The sequence below is a fragment of the Thermobia domestica genome, chromosome 7, assembly GCF_964235325.1.
Source record: "Thermobia domestica chromosome 7, izTheDome1.hap1.1, whole genome shotgun sequence".
NCBI lineage: Eukaryota > Metazoa > Arthropoda > Insecta > Zygentoma > Lepismatidae > Thermobia > Thermobia domestica.
The window spans coordinates 271,576,678-271,593,781 of record NC_137460.1 but is presented as its reverse complement, the minus strand read 5'-3'; positions in this window follow the sequence as shown (position 1 = coordinate 271,593,781).

Here is a 17,104-nt window from a genome sequence, read left to right as displayed (position 1 = left end):
CAAGCTAAACTTAGGTTAGTGTTAAGGTAACTACATGTAGTTGTACGGACATGGGGTGTAGTGCAAGGCTCCCATTTTTTTATTTATGTGTCCTCCCATCATTGGGTAATGGGCTTAAACCCGCTTATTGTAACTAACTTGAGTATATCGCCATCTTATGTAAAATAACGGTTACAAAAATGACATCATTGTGAGCTATAGTAACTTCCCAGATGTTGTCCTACCACTACACCCCATTATACTCGTGTATTTCAATCTTCCCTGTGTAACTGCCTGCATACAAGTTAAAATCTTGGCTTAATTTAATTAAAAGGCACACAACGCTAATAATATACCGCAAAATGGTATTAAACCACGCTATCAGCTGGTAATAATAATAATAATAATAATAATAATAATAATAACAATAATAATAATAATAATAATAATAATAATACTAGTAAAACACTAAAAAAAATCATTACTTATACATCAGGTCGTAAAAAAAATAAATACCCAAATACCAAAATCCTTCATACTCTACATAACACACATTAAAAACACTCGAGCTCTGTCAACCTGTTTTTAATGAATCTAGTATAAAATAACTTAATTCTATTCAAAATAACACTTATAATTATACCCATCAAATGTTTTACCCAGCAACTGCGACAGTATACTAGATGGGTTTTCTCAGTTGCGATGCAAAATCCCCCCTTTTTCCTCCCTCTCTCCGAACAGTCGTCAGCTGAGCTGATAATTTACAAGCCACATATCCTTATACCAAGCTGTATAATTAGCTAACTTCCGCCTCGCTGAGGCAATTCAAATTTCCTCTTAACACGCTACTCCTCAACCAAACTACATCTAAAAACAAAATATACAACAAAGGTATGTCAATATAACAATTACGTCCTAACGTTTTCCCAATAAACAAAGTATTGTCCATCTTGTAAAGCACCTTAAAATTACTCACCAAATAATTCATCACCCATTAATCACTGCAGTAAATAAAAAGTTTATTGTAATAATTCACTTTCCTCCCTCATTATTATTCCACTCATAAAAAACCAAACCAAGTATAGTAAATCAATCATCTTGTAAAAAATTTGTTTCTACCAAAATGTTATCTTTCTCTTCGCATCATTACCACTCAAACACAAAAGGCATCCTAATAATAATGTATGATCAGCGCACATACACATACTCTTCCAACTTAATTTGTTCATAGTACAAAATTAATTCTTAATCTCATGATGATATTAATACAATCACATACACTATCTATGCCTACACATTATCTAAACAAGTATCTATGCCTAAACCCTAACAATGTGTAAACAGCACACTCAAAATAACTAAATAAAAAACATTTTTTTTCTTATTCGCTTCTCACTTTCAGAAAGCTCATTATTGGTAACCTTCGCACGTTCCATCATTCACTATACCTTTACTAAAATTGATGTGTAGTGAACCCCCCGTTTAAAAAAAATAATAAACAAATAATACAAAAATACAGTAACCTTTCCTGTATAAACAAATACTCTGCATAAGCCAAGGTTATTATGTAACACATTAATGGTAATATAAACTAATAGTCTCTTTAATTACAAATCTATACCCATTGCCTTCCCAGTATGATGCCTAAAATAAGGCCCCCCCCCACCGACCTGGTATCTGGAGGTATCCAAGGATCCAGATCACAGCTGTCGGCCCCATCCAGGGCTGATCCAAAGAAACAATATAAAAATCAATTATTATTATTATTTAATCCATCACTGTTATTATTAAACAACCGTTTATCTATAAGCTAAACTTCCATCCAAATACAAAGCTTTCTCTATGCCACAAAATTTATAAACTTCTGCAGTAACAAAAAAATATCAGTTATCTACAAACAAACCCCTATTTACTTACATCAGTTCATTACTTACAGGTAAAAAACTCTTCTCGTACCAAAAAAAAAACAAAAAAAATTTAAACAAATAATAAATCTGAATGTAAAAGTAATAAAAACTCTTTCAAGTCACCGCTGTAACAAATCATAAAAAAATTGTAATAAAAATTCCTTTCAACTCAGCGTTGTGGCAAATCATAAAAAAATTGTAAGCAACGTCAAGAGACTTTAAAATTTTCTCAATATATAAAATAACTCAATTTCATTGTAATAACCACGATTTAACGTACCAAAAACCTAAAAAAACATTATCTAAATTAAAAAAAATAAAATTCCTATTATTTAATCAAATTAAAGCACAAGTTTGTTTTAAACATTTAAAAAAGCCTATATGTAAGTATGGTAATCAAGTTTCCACATTCTCATTCCACCATGTTAAAACCATAGTTTTTAAAACCTCTCTATGTTTATTTTTTTAAAAAAAGAAAAAAAAACAAAGTAAAAAAAATAAAAAATAATTTATTAAATTATCCATTGCACATTGCATTTAACTGTTGTTCAACAACAGGTCACCGTGTCGTCTCTATGTAAAAATATTCTCCAATTAACTAAATCACACCATGTGTTTAAAATTTAAAAACAGAAAAGTTCACCACAAACAAAAATCAATGACTGTTATCAGTCAAGGTTAGTTAAATTAAAAAAAAAAACAAAACATACTTCCAGTTATGTTGTGGTTAACTTTTGTGTTTAAATTCAAACTTATAAAACAACAAAAACCAACATAATGAAACATAATGTAACTTCACTTCGTAAGTTTCCTTTTTAACCTCAAAGAAATCCCTCTCGAGTTTGTTCTGTATTTTTTTTAAAAAAAAACATAAATTACAAATGCTAATACCAATACTACTGTTAATAAAAATAAAAATAAAAATACTAACAATACTAACCTATAAACCCCCCCAAACATCCCCCCTAATTATAAAAAAAAATTTATACAATCCCTTGCAAAAACATGTACTCTATGTACTCTAGTATAGTAAATGTAACTGCATCCCTAATTATTAAAACTTTGTATCTGTTATTACCATAGGCCATTAGGGCATAACTAACACACTAACCATAGGGTCAGTCCTTCAACTATTCAGTCTCCCCCTTACTAACAAAACCTCTCATGAATTCATAAAAAAAACCTAGAGTTGTTATATATAAGCCTTAGGTGCGCTAAAATGCGCTAATCGGTTGTAATGTAGGTATATTGCCAGTATACGTAAAATATCAATGTGCCTATCATAATGCATACAACACAAAATAAAAAAAAAACAAATCAAGGTTGCAATAGCAAACAAACTAAGTAAAAGTTTAAAAAAACTAAACACATATACATACTATAATCACTTGTATAAAACAGGGCTATACAATAAGTTTGTAATATACTATACTTATTGCAACCAATGTAAAAAGCAATAGCTAATAATATAAAATTTATTCTTCCATAACATTAAAATGAGTTAATATAACATGTGTATAAAGACACTTAAAACATTTATTAAACATTGTGTTTTAATCGCTAGTTGCTCATTAGTCAATCACTAGTTATTTTACATACGTAAATTCAGCATTTATAATACAATCGTTTTTATATTGCAAAAATTATATTAGAAAATATGTAATATTGTATTCAAAACTTTCCACGTTATAGTTCTTTATATGCCATAAATATTCAATATTCACTTAATTCTGATTTTATAAAAAAGTAAAGTATCACCTGAATTTTATTAGTCATAAATGATCTATTAAAACAACCTAATAAACTTTATTCACAAATTGTAAGGCACAACCCTGCAATATTTTAAAAATTAAGGCAAACACAATAAAGTGTACTATTCTATATCATTGTGTGTTTTCCATTTAGCTTGTACTATAAACAAGGAAAAATTGCTTTGTCAATTTTATTATCATCTCAGCCAAACTTTAAAGCGCTTCACGCTAACTTTATAATTAATGTTAATTTTCTTTCATTTTTAGTTAAATAATATTAGTAGCCTAAAAGAATCACCTCTAAAACGCATAACTATAATTATACTCAATAAATATAATTGTACTTAGCAAATCAATAAACTCATCATAAATAAACAAATAAACATTATCTATTATAAACAGCTATCTAGTCACTTTCCGTTTCCCGTTCTACAAAGTAAAGCCAAAATTATAAAAAAAGAAAAGTTAAGTATTCAAGTTCAAAAAAAGTTAAATGAAAATATTAAAATAATATTAAGTCTCATAATACATAAAAATTTTAACGTAATATTTCCAAAGGAAGTAACTATCAGTAATTAAATTCTTATTATATCAAAAGAAATAAGTTAATTACCCACTACCCTGGTTTAAAAGGCCACTAACTTGCAAAACAAATTTATTCATCAAAAATAAATTTCGCGCCAAAAATAAAAAAAAGCTATTAAATTTAGGGCAATCCCATTGTCCTAAGACACCCACGGGCAAGCACCGTTATATTTTGGATCGGTGGAATAATTATTATTGTATTAAATGCAATAAAATAAATGTCCATGGGCATTCTCCTCCTGAATTTGGCCGTTAAAAAAATCCATTACCAAGATACTTGGATACCTGGGGTCAGCCCAAATATCTTAAACCAACGACCGCTAGCCCGGAAACTCCAGACGCTCCGGCGAGTGGCTGCGATCTAACGCCGCTTGCCGCGTGTAGCCCTATCTCGACTAGAAATGATACAGAAATACAAAGTGCTGGTTCAAGTAAAAAACCCACACCAGCTCCCAAAACAATATATATAAACTCAAATACTAACAAAACTCCACCAGGGGTAAATGCAAAAACCCTAGTATATAAATTAAATTTAAAAAATAAATTAAAAATAGCAAAACTAATAACTGCAAATCAGGAATGCCTCAAGCAACAATTAAAATAAAAACAACAGCAGGTGTAATACCTAATGTCCCCTCAAACCAAAAACCCTTAATAATAATAAATTAGCTAATAAAAAAAATAAGGTAAATAACTTAGTGTTAAATTCCAAAAATAAAAATATTGGTGTATCAAAAGGACCAAATAGTCCAGTAGCGCTATATTTTCCTATAAAATACAAACTGTCAAATCCTACAACGCCATTAAAAATGCAAAAACCGACCTTTCAATCTTTTTATGCTAATAATAGTAATAAAACACTTTATGCTAAAATCGGTCCTAAAACAATATATGCTAACTTAAATACTAAATCACAAATCTCAACAAATAAAAAAAACAATTTATAAAAATATTGGTATCAAACCCCAGGCTTTCACAAATAAAAAACCAATTTACGCAACTATAGGAACCGAACCAAGGGAAACGAAAATTGAAAACCCTGACGAGAATAACGAAAATGAATTGCGCTCTCTGACACAACCTAGCGATAAAGTGTTAATAGACCAGATTAAGCATTCATTACAAACGGAACTGTCCCCGGCAGTAGGAAACTTAATTCGACCCTTAACTAAACAGTTACGAAACAAGAAAGTACAGGTCACAGTTGTTCGTCGCCTAGGTGACGACGAAGAGAAATTGGGTATTCTGTTTCAAGCTGACACCCCAGCCCCCTTTGAAGATTTATTACCTAAGGAAAATGTAGTTGGAAATTTTGATATGGAAATACAGACCGACGATTTTCACAAGAAAGATGTTAGCGTTCAGACCAACACTTTATGCTAAAATCGGTCCTAAAACAATATATGCTAAGTTAAATACTAAATCACAAATCTCAACAAATAAAAAAACAATTTATAAAAATATTGGTATCAAACCCCAGGCTTTCACAAATAAAAAACCAATTTATGCAAATATAAAAACCAAACCAAAAAAAACAAAAATTAAAAACCCTAACAAAAATAACAAAAATAAATCGCGCTCGCTAACAATAAAGCATTAATAGACCAAATTAAGCATTCATTACAAACGGAACTGTCGCCGGCAGTAAAAAACTTAATTCAACCCTTAACTAAACAGTTACAAAACAAAAAAGTACAGGTCACAGTTGTTCGTCACCTAGGTGACAACGAAGAAAAATTAGATATTCTATTTCAAGCTAACCCCTCAGCCCCCTTTAAAAATTTATTACCTAAAAAAAATAAAGTTGGAAATTTTAATATAAAAATACAAACCAACAATTTTCACAAAAAAAATGTTAGCGTTCAGACCAAATATAAGTTTCCTAAAATAAATCAAATTAACACAAATCGTAAACTTAAAGTTATTCAAACAACAGCTACTCAAACCCACCCTGTCATATTTAAAAATAGCCTTACCCTCCAAAAAAACTGCAATATTTAAACAATATAAATAACATACTCAGTGTAGTTACTAAAGTTAAGTGGTCAAACAAAAATATTAGTAGTTCAAATTCAAATGGGAGTGAATCGCTAAAAAACAATTAGTTAAAATACAAACTACAAAAATTACAAAATAAAAAAATAGCGCAAATACAAAACAACAAACCGGAGTCTCCTACTGCGTCATCCCTGAAAAATGAATCAAAACCTTCGTGAAACTCCGAAAAAAAACTCTAATATAACCATTGGAATCCTCCCACAATTTCTACTCTCCGCGCAGCAAACCACGACCCTCCCACAGAAAATGCTAACCAGAAAAATAACCTCGTCGCCCCTGCTCCAATTAAAAAGAAGTTAAACAAAAAAAATGATAATGCTTTTCCCTCAGTTTGCTCCAACCAGTAAATGCAAATTAAAAAAAAAACAATTCCTGGTCTAAAAGTAAAACAAACAAAAACATTAAAAAAATATTTAATTACGCAAAATTTAGTACGTCAGTAATTTGTGCAAATAAAGTAAAAAATAAAAACGATCCCCCAACCTCTCCAACCCAAAGTAAATCTAACAAACAAACTAATAGTGTTCAAAATAGTGGTTTACAACCTTCGGCTAGTGCTAGTTCTAAAGTTAGTTCCTATAATAAAACTGGTAAATCACCTGCAACCAAAAAAATAAAAAAATACCACAACAAAAAAATTAAATCCTTTACAAATAGTGTTTGTTTCACCACCTAGTAGCGTAATTACACCCACGACCCCAGTGGAGAAATTAGTTTAGCAAAAGGGAAAAGACAAAAAAATCAGTACTTAGCAAACAAAATAGATCCTATACGTCAAAATATAATGCAAAACAAACCTTCGAGTTAAAAAATAAAAGCGTAACTAATACCGACTATAGGTCCGTCTCTAAAAATTTCAATACCTCGGCTTCTTCAGACAGGTCCTTAAATCTGAAAAATAAGCCCGTTTCACATTCATCAAGTAAAAATAAGACTTTTCTCGAGCAAAAATCAAATTTTTCGCCTTTTCTAAAATTAAATCCTGAGAATAAGCCTCATATAAATTTAAAATCTAAGCAAAAAATTAAAACTAGTCCAATTACCAAACCATCTATACCATATAGTTTTGTAAAACCTAAAATTACAAATACAGTTAGAACAGACCAAATTAGCAACCCTCCTCCCGAGGGTGACACTCAAAATTCTACTATTGGTACTAAACCACAAGCCTTTAAAATCTACCCAAATGTTAAAATTCCCTCCTTCTCTGGTAATAAACATAAGTGTGTGGAACTTTTCCTGCAAAACTATAAATTAGTGGCTAGCATATACGAATGGTCAACCCTAGAGATAGTAAATTACCTTCCTTACTGTCTGAAAGGGGAAGCTCTCTCCTATTTAGTAGACCTAGCAAACCTTTTACCTTTAAACTATAACAAAATGAAGGAAAAAGTTAAAAAGGCTTTTCCTAGTATTGAGTATACTGCAAGATTAAAATACAACGTTAATACAAAAAAACAACAACCCAATGAAAGTACGTTAGCGTTCATTTATAAATTAATAAAGGATTTAAAATTTTTGCAAGGTTGAGTTAATAAAAATGAATTAATAAGTAAACTTAAAATGAGTTTGTTACCAAACATCCTAAATAAGCTGATGCTTAAAGTGGATGATTGCGATAATCTCAAACAGTGCCTACAATATCTTGAAAAATTTCACACAGCACAAAGATTAATTAGTCAGAGAATTAGCCATAACGTAACATGAAAAAATAACCGCTTAAACTGGTCAAGCATTAAAAAACAACACCAACCTAAATTTGTACAGATTAGTTCTTGTTACTCAAACAAAGTAGTAGCAAAACCGGGTTACAAAATGTATAAAAACACTCACCAAAATTCCTATGGCTTTGGCCATGGACAGGCGCAGCTTTGTACAGTCAAAATAAAAATAAAAAACCGTTGGGCACAAGCTCTTATTGACACAGGCTCAAAAATTTCGCTAGCTTCAAAAACCCTCTTACCCCCAAGATTTCCACTAACTAAAAGACTGAAGGGTTATATGAAGCTTCGTTGCGTAGAAGCACAGCCCACAAATTACATTCCTGTGGTGAAAATAGCTTGTTGTTTCAAGGATCACTTGAAAACAACTAAAAAAAAATTCCTAGACGTAGCTATAGTTGACCCACAGTTTTGCGCCTATAACGTTTTTTTGGAAATAAATTTTTTGCACAAGTTTGTCACAACCATTCATTCCAAATACTTAGAATTAGCAGACAAAAACGAAAATCAGATTAAAAACCTATGGTTTACAATTCCAAAAAATACATATGGGTATCGTCAAGATGTGATTCATACCTTAGATTTAAAACATGTTAAACGATACCCACCATCAGTAAAAAAAATCATTTAACAATTTCCTATCAAAACAAAACAATAATGCTAAACAAACGGCTTTCTCTATCCCCCCTCATAAAAACAAACCAATTTATAGGAAACGGAAGCTCCCACATAGGAGTAAGGATCCGTCTCCAAAATTGGTCACCAAAAATCATATAAATCCCGTTGTTAGCGTACCTGATAAGAAACAAAAACTCCATACTAAAAAACTTACATGTCGCGTATTCGTGTGTTCCAGGGAAACTACAAAATTTCCCTCGGAGCCTACGAATAAAACAAATAAAAATGTCAATAGACGTAAAAAGGCAAAACGGAAACGAACTAAAAAAAGCAAGATATCTTCCAATGCTCCTGAGCTGGAACTTACCAATTCGCCTAACTAAAAAAAAAGGAAAAGACTATGTAGTCTTAACCCTCAACCAAGCCCTAGTGGAACTTTGGTAGCTAGTTCTACAAAAAGTATGTAGAACAACATTTGAGAATAATTCTACATAGAGACGACCGGTGATAACTTAATAAATTACTTCCTTATCTTTTTCACTTCGGTTTTCTTTTTTTTTTAAAAATAAACATACAGAGGTTCCAAAAATTATGGTCTTTAACATGGTGGAATGAGAATGTGGAAACTCGATTACCATACTCACATATAGGCTTCTTTAAATGTCTAAAACAAACTTGTGCTTTAACTTGACCAAACAATAGGAATTTATTTTTTTTTAAATTTAGACAATGTCTTTCCAGGTTCTTGGTACGTTAAATCGTGGTTATTACAATGAAATTGAGTTATTTCGTATATTGAGAAAATTTTAAATTCTCTTGACGTTGCTTACAATCTTCCTATGATTTGCCACAACGCTGAGTTGAAAGGAATTTTTATTACAATCTTCTTATGATTTGTCACAGCGCTGACCTGAAAGAGTTTTTATTACTTTTACATTGAGTATTATTACTTGTCCAATTTTTCGTGTTTTTCCTGGTACGAGAAGAGTTTTTCACCTGTAAGAAATGAACTGATGTAAGTAAATAGGAGTCTGTCCGTAGATAAACGAGATTTCCTTGTCACTGCAGGAGTTTATAAATTTTGTGGCACAGAGAAAGCTCCGTATCTGGATGGAAGTTCAGATTTTAGATAACGGCTGTCCAATAATAAACAGTGATGGATCGATTAATAACAGTAATCGATTACCATATCGTCCCTCTGATTCAGCCGACAGGCTGTGATCTGAATCCTTGGATACCTCCAGATACCAGGTCGGTGGGGGAGGGGCCTTACTCTAGACATCACACTGGGAAGGCAATGGGTATAGATCTGCAATCAAAGAGACTATAAGCTTACATTACCATTAATGCGTTACATAATAACCTTGGCTTATGCAGAGTACTTGTTTATACAGGAAAGGTCACTGTATCCTTGTATTAGTTGTTCATTTTTTTTAAACTGGGCTGACCACACATCAATTTTAGGAAGGGTATAATGATCGATGGAACCTGCGAAGGTTACCAATAATGAGCTCTCTGAAAGTGAGAAGCGAATAAAACAAATGTTTTTCATTCAGTTATCCTGAGTGTGCTGACCCCACATCGTCAGAGTCTAGGCATAGATACTTGTCTAGATAATGTCTAGGCATGGATAATGTACGTGATTGTATTAATATCACTATGAGGTTAAGAATCAACTTTTGTACAATGAACAAGTTAGATCAGAAGTCTGTAAGTAAGTGTATGTGCGCTGACCACACATTACTATTAGGATGCCTCTTGTGTTTCAGCGGTAATGATGCGAAGAAAAAGATAACATCCTGGTAGAAACAAGTTCTTCACAAGATGATTGATTTACCAAACTTGGTTTGTTTCTTCATGAGTGGAATAATAATGAGGGAGGAAAGTGAATTATCACAATATACTTTTCATTTACTGCAGTGATTGTTGGGTGATGAATCATCTGGTGAGTAATTCCAAGGTGCTTTACAAGATGGACAATACTTTGTTTATTAGGAAAACGTCAGGACGTAATTGCCATATTGACATACATTTGTCGTATATTTTGTTTTCAGATGCACTCAGGTTGAGGACTAGTGTGTTAAAAGGAAGTTTGAATTTGGCCAGCGTGGCGGAAATGAGCTAATTATACAACTTGGTATAATGATAAGTGGCTTGTAAATTATCAGCTCAGCTGACGACTGTTCGGAGAGAGAGAGGAAAAAGGGGGGGGTTTTGCATCGCAACTGAGGAAACCCATCTAGTATACTGTCGCAGTTGCCGGCTTCAGACCAGCGACATCTTAGCATTGTCAGATAAGTATATTTGCATCCCTTTTTTTTGTTTTTAAATTAAAGGCTAGGAGTGGTCAATTGTTTGGATTGCTATGCATGTGTACAAAAAGTATGTTGTATACAGTCTTTTATACCTTGAAATGTTAACATTATCTACCTCTTTTTTTTCTCAATTGAATTTTAACAAAGATAAAACGTAGCAAGTTGATGCAATGCTTTTAACTTACTTCGTAAACCAAAGAACTATTAACCAGAGTTTAGATTCAACAAGATTCAATTACATTTAATTATACCTTTACAAATATACCAGTTAAGAGAATTAATTCCAAGGTAGCATTAAAATTTATGTTCCTTAACTTGAACCAAAAATTTAAAATATCTCAAGTGGACTGATATAAATTTGAAACATGTAACATTTCATAATTGGAAGTCATTTCCATTTTTACACATTATTACACCTTGTGTACCCATAGTGTTCAAGATAAGACGCATCTCACAATAGGGCAATCCAGCACTTGAGAAATTCTCAGTTAACGTGCAAGTTTTTTTTCAATTGTATGCTGAATTTCCTTTTTTTTTACAAATATTGTCTCACTAAATCCTTGACAATATGTTGTCTTAATTGTGATATATTTCTTGAAATAATATTGTTAGGTTTTGAGATCTAAAAAATAATTAAAGCTCTAAAAAAGGAAAATGTTAAATTTTTTATTTTTTTTGAAGTAAATTGATATTTAAATGATTAATAAAAAATTAACTTTAACCTATAACTAAACATAAGAAATGAAAATGAATTGTCAGTTATCTCCAAGTAAAATGATAATCAAATGATTAAAAATTAATAACTTTTAACAAAAATATAAAAAGAACATGAATACTCACTTATTTCCAATGCGCAGGTCCTTTCACTTCTCTCACCTGGGCAGGTTCTGCTGTTAGGCTTCTGAAAGGAAAAGCCTGAAACGAGAAATTCTCACACACAACCATAGTATTATAGATTGGACGCGGGGACCTGAAGTTGAGTGTAGTGTCCCGACTACTTATCAGTCGAAATTTAACGAACTTGGTAGTTAAGGTGTGATTGGAGTTAAATAATAATTACATTTATCTAATTTCTAATTAATAGGTATGATGCTAATTATTGCACTGTGCTAATTATTAAGTATGATAACCAACGAGTTTAAATAAGATCTTAACTTTGTGGTTCGTATTTTTCAGTTTGTTGGGGTATACGTATCATCATTTGCTCGAAGAACGCCAAGGCAGGAGAACGGAAGACTTTATGTTTCCAGAGACAATGAGGGGAGGTCTCCTGTTACAGGGTAAGTACTATCTCCCTGAATTGTTAGTGTGTTATTCTTGAAGCATGCGTTTTCAATTTCTTCACGTCAAGTTACCAATTTGTTTTACTCGTGAGTGTTAACATAGTTTAGTGCTGAACTCTGGTGTGCAACGAAATCGAGGTTCGTATCCTGGGAGTATCCCATACCGATTGTTATTATTACTGAATTAAGTGAAAGCCACAATGAAAAAGAGTGACCAAAATCGTAGTTAAACAGTGATAATAAGAAGTGCGTTTTGCATTACCTGTGAATTTAGTAAGTGATTCCTTAAGAAAAAAAACAAAAAACGATGTTGTGTGCGTGTCACTCATACAAAAAGTGCGTGAGTCGGGACTCGATCTCCGACTTATCTGTTGCCTTTCAAAGTTAGATACAATTGCGTAAATGCCAATAATCACCGGAAATTGATGTCATTTTGACAACAATATTAATTTTGACAAACATTCCGGGTCTCGAACTCGGGACCCCTAGTGATGATATGTGGTAAACTAAGTGTCTATTGAAAGTATTTGATTCTAACCTACTTTCACATAACCAATTCAAATATAAACTTGCGCTCGTGGGGAGCGCGAATTAATATATAAAGATAAAAGAAATGATCCATCGGGGGATCGAACCAGAGGTCGTTAAGGACCAATTGGTTATCGGAGACTATGGTGTATCCCAATCGTGATGATTTACGGGACAACATTATTATTAATATTCATTTCGTTGTGATGTCATTTCCCTATTTTTTTCATTTATCTAATTTCCCGTTATAAATGTTGGTGTGTATGGAAGCTACACGCAACAACATCCTGAGTCCTTGTTAGCAGCTGGACTCACTTCCGTCACCCGATAAAAGGTGATTTGCTTTTAGTTTTAATGCAGAACGAAAGACGAGTGTTGAGGAAGTATCCGTGAACATTATAAGAATTTGCATCAACCAAAATGCTATTCGATTAACTTTTAAGTTTGAAAGAGTACTACTTTTGTTTGTTTATTTTGACGTTTTATTTCACTTAAAATTATAAATACTGTCACGTTCTTATATTTATATCCTATAAGATCGTGTGCGCCATGCGCTGTTGTGAAGCAGTATTTTCCACTTATGCAACACGGCCGCTTATGAAGGGGGCCACCAAATTCTGAAGTCTCATGACTTGTAGTTCTAAAACATTTGACGGGTATAATCATAAGTGTTATTCTGAATAGAATTAAGTTATTTTATACCAGATTCATTAAAAACAAGTTGACAGAGCTCGAGTGTCCTTAATGTGTGTCATGTAGAGTATGAAGGATACTGGTATTCGAGTATTCATTTTCACTACGACCTGATGTACAAGTAACGATTTTCCTTCAGTGTTTTACTATTATTATTATTATTATTATTATTATTATTATTATTATTATTATTATTATTATTATTATTATTACCAGTTGATAGCGTGGTTTAATACCATTCTGCAGTATATTATCAGCGTTGTGTGCCTTTTAATCAAATCAAGCCAAGATTTTAACTTGTATGCAGGCAGTTACACAGGGATGATTGAAAAACACGAGTATAGTGGTGTAGTGGTAGGACAACATCTGGGAAGTTACTATAGCCCACAATGATGTCATTTTTGTAACCGTTATTTTACATAAGATGGCGATAGTAATATACTCAAGTTAGTTACAATAAGCGGGTTCTAGCCCATTACCCAAAGATGGGAGGACACATAAATAAAAAAATGGGAGTCTTGCACTACACCCCATGTCCGTACAACTCATGTAGTTACCTTAACACTAACCTAAGTTTAGCTTGTCACAATGAACAAGAAATAATGATACGATATGATACTATCTAGTATTTGATAAATAATATTAATGCTTGTATAATTGAAAACATTATTCTGGAATGAGCATCAGCTTTAATACTTAATCATAATTTAACATGACCGAACATAACTAAAGGTAATGTAATCTTACTGACTAAATGTAGCGAAGTATAGTACACAGGTAGCTATTTACATTTAAAAAAAATGAATGATCGATACATATATAATTGTAAACGCATTATATACAATATGCGCATTATGCTAGTACATTGCCGTAGTTTGCCAATAGAAGGGGCCTTGCTAAGAGATTGGCCATTTTTACAACAGCATAAGGTCACTTGTGTTCACCCAGAAGGGTCGCACATACGATACATATATATGACTGTAAAAAGTACGATACATATATATGACTACGAAGTCCACAGCAGCAGCAGAAAACAACATGTCAGAGTCTAAGGCGTATTTCTCCTTATTTCGTTTTCTATTTTATTTTATTTTATTTTATTTTATTTTATTTTATTTTATTTAATCAATATGCTTCCCGCCCGAACTACGCGGAAAAAAAATAAAATAAAAATAACAATTGCTCAAGGAAACACAAATAAGGTAGGCATTGTGTGGAGTAACCTATGTAAATATCTGGTGGGGGGATTCCAGCTTCCCTGTTTCCTTTTTTTTAAACAGGTAGATAACCCGGGTCACAAGAAAAACGACACGTAAGCACGCGTGTATCATAAGTAGGCATAAGTTTGTAGTGGAACAACCCAGAACAGGCAATATTGACTTTGCTTTAATTTCTAGGTTAATGCAGTCCTAGACACGAAGAGGGAGAGCGGCGAGTTTCTCGAAAGAGAGAAATGAGATAATCAGGCGGCGGCAACGGATGGAATCCTATAATGTGAATGAGGAGTCTGCAGCTGCAATGACGTATACTTAGAGTTGGGGTTAAGTATACAAGAAGTTACACCTGTACATATTAATGTTAGTAGCTACTAACAATATTGTACGTTTCAGCTATGTCACCACTTATTTTCCTTCTAGGTTCTCGGTGTTTGGCAGCATATTGGGAGTTTTATAGGAGAAGAAGAAGGGTAACTCATTCGTGCCCGGGCACATTCACACAAAGAACAAAAAAAAATATTCATCCCAACATGTTGGCAAAACATTCATTTTGGTAATAATTCGACATAACTTTTCTGTGACGCGTCTAACTTTTTCTTGGTATGGTAGTGATGGTAGGGCCCTGATTCGAAAGGTGACCTATTTGCTCCTCAGATCAATTTTAGCGCCACCCACTAAGATGATTGCCTATTACTCATGGTCCAGTAATGCCTTTTACAGCATCGAGGGGGGAGGAGAATGGATTCCAGGAAGTAACTTTTGTTTCTGATTGATGAAGAGTATATTATAACTGTTTGTTTGTTTTTTCAATTTCACAATGTATTCCTTTGAGGCTCTATTTATAGCCCTGCATGCACATGTTCCGGTATGACAGAGGTCTTGCGTAATTACGTGTACTTTACTTTTTAGAGGTCTATGTGATGTATGAGAGATTCGACACACTCACTAATTAATATACGCCAAGTTTTTCTTCTTTTTGTTTTTTATAAGTTCGCCTAATTTGAGGCGAGGCCTCATGGTCAACTTGTACGTCACGCTTAACATTCATCGTCCTCACTATCGCTAGAAACTTCCAGCTCGCGTGAGTTGTCTCGGGGGAAATACTTCTTTAACCTTTCAATAGTTGCAATCTGGGTGTGGTTAGGGTTTGCTACTAATTCAATTTTACAGGCATTTGTGGGATAAATACTCCTTAAGTAATACGGTCCCATAAACTTGGGTGTCAATTTAGGAGAAATGTCCTTCTTAGGTAGATAATCTCTACACAGTACTAAGTCACCAACCTTTAGCTTAATAGGTTGTCTAGTGCGATCCACTCGTAATTTAGTCTGCTGCTGTGCATGCGTCATAGCTTGCTGGGCTAACTTACGGATTAACTTTAGTTGTTTTTGATGTTCCTGTATTTTTGTGAATTGATACTGGGTGTCCAACTGAGTGGGGAATCTTGCCTTTTGACCAAAGACAATCTCATATGGGGAGTATTTCCTAATAGGGGAGGTTGATATATTATAAGCATATGCACACAATCGGACATATTCCGCCCACTTAGTAGGCTGTTTAGCCGTGTACTTAGTTAGGAAATTTGCAATGACAGAGTTAAATTGCTCACACAGTCCGTTCGTTGACGGTGTAAATGCTGCAGTTTGAACATGTTTAATGTCAAATAAGTCATTTAGTTCGGCCATTATCGCTGAGAGAAAATTTGTTCCTCTATCCGTCAATACCTCTTTAGGGGGGCCAAAGCGCGTGATTAGCTCGTCCAACATGGCTCTAGCCACTGTTGGGGCTTTAATATTTCGTAGCGGTACTAATAATGCGAAATGGCTAAGATATTCTATCATAACCAGGATATAACTGTAGCCTGCGCTACAATGTAGCGGGCCAAAAATATGCAAACTCCAACGGGAAAACAATTCCTCTTTTATAGGTAAGGGATGAAGAAAACCTTGTTTCTTTTCTCGAGGGATGTTCACCCTCTGACATTCGTCACAAGAGCGCACGTATTCCTTAACTATTTTCCCCATGATAGGAAAGTAGTAACGTTCGTTCACTTTAGAGTAAGTGCGGGAAAAACCCGTATGGCCTCCACACAGCGGAGACGAATGGGCCTCTTGTAGTATGTCGGGAATAGCCTTTTCCGGTATTACTAGTTTCTTATCTTTGTTCATGACTCGATATAAAACATCGTCAACTACAACATAGGGCTTTAGGGCACGATCAGTAGGGATATCTTTCTTCTTTTGTATTAATTCTTTAATTTTATCGTCCTCTTTTTGCATTGTTTTGATATCTATTTTGGGACATAACACTAGGTTGCAGACGTCTGCACAATCTTCTTCTTGACCAAATTTTGAGGGTAACTCATCCTTCAACGGACACCTTGACAAAAAGTCGGCTGTTACGTTATTGCGGCCTTTGACGTGTTCGATTATAAATTGATAAGGTTGTC